The 3,327-nt window shown below is 40.6% G+C and overlaps 1 non-coding gene across 1 annotated transcript; it reads left to right on the forward strand.

The window, feature by feature from the left end:
• Positions 1-693: 693 nt before the first annotated feature.
• LOC148571963 (small nucleolar RNA R71) lies at positions 694-797 on the forward strand. Its single transcript, XR_015909020.1, has one exon. It is a non-coding gene; the product is annotated as a small nucleolar RNA R71 (small nucleolar RNA).
• Positions 798-3,327: the final 2,530 nt, after the last annotated feature.

Raw genomic sequence — 3,327 nt, forward strand, 5'->3', positions numbered from 1 at the left:
TCCCTGAAGCTCTTCAATTCAATTATGTCTTGACTCATGGTTGCCATCATTCCTTCTATCCGGTTTAATTGATCTTGAAATTGTTGGTTCGGATTAGGTTGGGTAGGTTGATTATTTTGGCCATGATATGGTGGTTGGGAGTAGGTGTTTTGTGTGGCTTGGTATGATCTTTGGTTGGAGTTTTGGTATGTGGAATTGTTATGTTGGTTGTGGTTGTAAGGTTTGTGGTTTTGTGGTTGGGTTTGTTGGTTTCCCCACCCAAAGTTTGGGTGGTTTCTCCAGCCTGGGTTGTAAGTGTTGGAATGTGGATCATATGATTGCCTTTGTTGGTTTCCCACATAGTTAGCCTCATCCCAATCACCTCCTTCAATGCTTACTTCCTCTTGATCTTGCGTGTGTATTGCAGCCACTTGCTTTGTTTCTAATTGCCTGGTAAGCTCTGCTAGTTGCTTGGCAAACACCTTGTTTTGGGCTAGAATTGTATCAACATGGTTCAGCTCCATGACTCCCTTAGTGTTGTGCCTCTCTGATGCATAGTAGTACTCATTCTCAGCCACTGTCTCGATCACCTCAATGGCTTCTTCCACAGTCTTTTTCCTGTTCAATGAACCTCCTGATGAATGGTCTACAGCCTTCCTTGATTCATAAGAGAGCCCATCATAGAAGATGTGCAATTGCACCCAATCATGGAACATGTTTGGTGGGCATTTCCTTGTCAAGTCCTTGAATCTCTCCCATGCCTCGTAGAGAGTTTCACCATCTTGTTGTCTAAAAGTCTGAACCTCAGATCGAAGCCTATTGACCTTTTGTGGAGGGTAGAAATGTGCCAGAAACTTGCTTTCCACCTCATCCCATGTTGTTAGACTCCCCCTTGGGAATGATTCCAGCCACTTAGCTGCTTTGTCCCTAAGTGAAAATGGGAACAAAAGCAGTTTATAGGCATCTTCCTGGACTCCATTGGACTTCACAGTGTCACAAATTCTCAGGAACTTTGTGAGATGTTGGTTTGGGTCTTCATTAGCACTTCCTCCAAAGGAACAATGATTCTCCACTAGTGATATTAGCTGTGGCTTGAGCTCAAAATTGTTGGCCTGAATGGGTGGTTTCTGGATGCTACTACCACAATTCCCAGAGGTTAGGTTTATGTATGAACTAAGAACCCTCCTCTCAGGAATGGCATCGTTTCCATCAGCTCTCTCATGGTTGTGAACTTCTCTATCCATGTTGAGATCTAAAGCTTCCTCAAAATTGTCCTCAGATTCTCCTTCAGATTCCTCTTCTCCCACTACTCTCTTCCCTCTTGCTTCCCTTCTAAGTCTATGAAGGGTCCTCTCTGGTTCGGTATATGGAGGAGTTGATGTCTCTCCTCTCCTACCTGTCATACAAGAACACAGCTCAAACACAAACAAGTGAAATACTCTTGGTTAATGGAAGAGTATGGTTAGCTCAATTGAGGAATTAATTCAAACAGTTAGTGAGTCAGTGAGTTAGTTGCATGAATTTAAAGGCATAAAGAAGGAAAGCATGTAACCGAGTGCAGAAATTAAAATTCAACAAGTATCTTGAACAGAATTAACAAAGCAAGAGAAAATTGCTCAATCTAGTTAGCTTCCAATTTGAGAATTGTCAATCGAAAACCAATCCCCGGCAACGGCGCCATAAACTTGATGCACATAAACTAGTTATGCTACGATTTAGGAAATTGCACGATCGGCAAAATTCCTTCCGGCAAGTGCACCGGTTATCGTCAAGTAAAAACTCACAATAGAGTGAGGTCGAATCCCACAAGGATTGGTTGAATGAGCAATTCGGATTAGAAGTGTGTTCTAGTTGAGCGGAATCAAGATTGAGATGAGTATTGCGGAATATAAAATTGGCGGGAAAAGTAAATGACAAGAAATTGAAATGGCGGAATCTTAAATTGCATGAATTAAAGAGCAGAAACTAAATTGCTGAAATTAAAAGGGGAATGGGGATGATTGCATGAATTGAGTGGCAGAATGTAAAGAGAAAGTGGAAATCAGAAATGGGGAATTCATTGGGTTATAGGAGATATTGAGATCTCCGAATCAAAACATGTTTATCTCTTCCTCAACCAATGCGTTCATTGAATTTTGCTTGGCAATCTTATATGATTGGATCCCAATCCCTTGGCTCACCAATGCTCTCTAAAAACAAACAAATTCCCAATCCCTTGGTTTAAATGTTCATAAGAAGAGATGATGCTTGATCACTGATTATACCACACAATTTCATGAACCACAATTTGGTAGGATTACATGTCACAATATCCATCCAAACCCCAATCCAATTCACTGTGAGAAAGCTTCTCTAGCATGAATCCTCCATTCCTTTCCCAAGGCTCCGAAGGATTCCAAGTATGGGTAGTTTCTTTCCCAAGACAACTACCCAATGGAATTAGATCGAGAAGCTTTCTAACAAAATTCAAGAGAAAAGATTGAAGAAGAAGATAAACTATTATTGATTCATTGAATTACAATAGAGCTCCCTAACCCAATGAAAGGGGGTTTAGTGAATCATAGCTCTGAATTCAATTACAAAGAAAAGGAAAACTAGCTAAAAGTGAAAGTAAAAGTTTCTCTAACTTAACTTCTATCCTATTTATACACTTTCTATCTTGAGCTTCAGTTGTGCTTCTTGGGCTTTGAGGCCTCTCCTTGCTTTCCTTTTGCCTTGGGTTTATGATCCATAATCTTGATGAGGTTGTTGATCCAAATCCTGTAACATTTATGGAGCCAACTTAGTGATAATCAAATAATGACACATGACTCAATAAATTGAGATTTCAAACTCATCAATCCTTCAGGCCCAATCCCATAAACCATGATATTCAATTGGGTTTCATACCAAAGTAAGTTTAAGTTAATATTTGTTCTCAAAGACTAACTTAAATCACAATATTTTTGGCCCAGAAACCTTTTCCAAGAGTGGCGTTTAAGTTGTAGTTTAAGCTTAAACTGCAGCTTAAACGCCAGACACTTCCAGTGAGGCCTTTTGTAGAAGCACGTTTAAGCTTCAGTTTAAGGTTAAACTGAAGCTTAAACGTGGAAATGGAAGAAGGTAGCCCTGGAGAGTCATGTAGTCGAACACGTTTAAGCTTCAGTTTAAGGTTAAACTGAAGCTTAAACGTGGAGATAGGAAGGGCAGCCCTGGAGGTCGAACACGTTTAAACGTGGAAAAGGGTGGAGGCATACTGGAGGTCGAACACGTTTAACCTCCAGTTTGAGGTCAAACTGGAGGTTAAACGTGGAAGCTTAGAATGGTAGCCCTGGAGGTGTCGAACACGTTTAACCTCCAGTTTGAGGT

Source organism: Arachis ipaensis, chromosome B3 (genome assembly GCF_059453495.1).
Source record: "Arachis ipaensis isolate K30076 ecotype BB chromosome B3, ASM5945349v1, whole genome shotgun sequence".
In the NCBI taxonomy this organism is placed as follows: domain Eukaryota; kingdom Viridiplantae; phylum Streptophyta; class Magnoliopsida; order Fabales; family Fabaceae; genus Arachis; species Arachis ipaensis.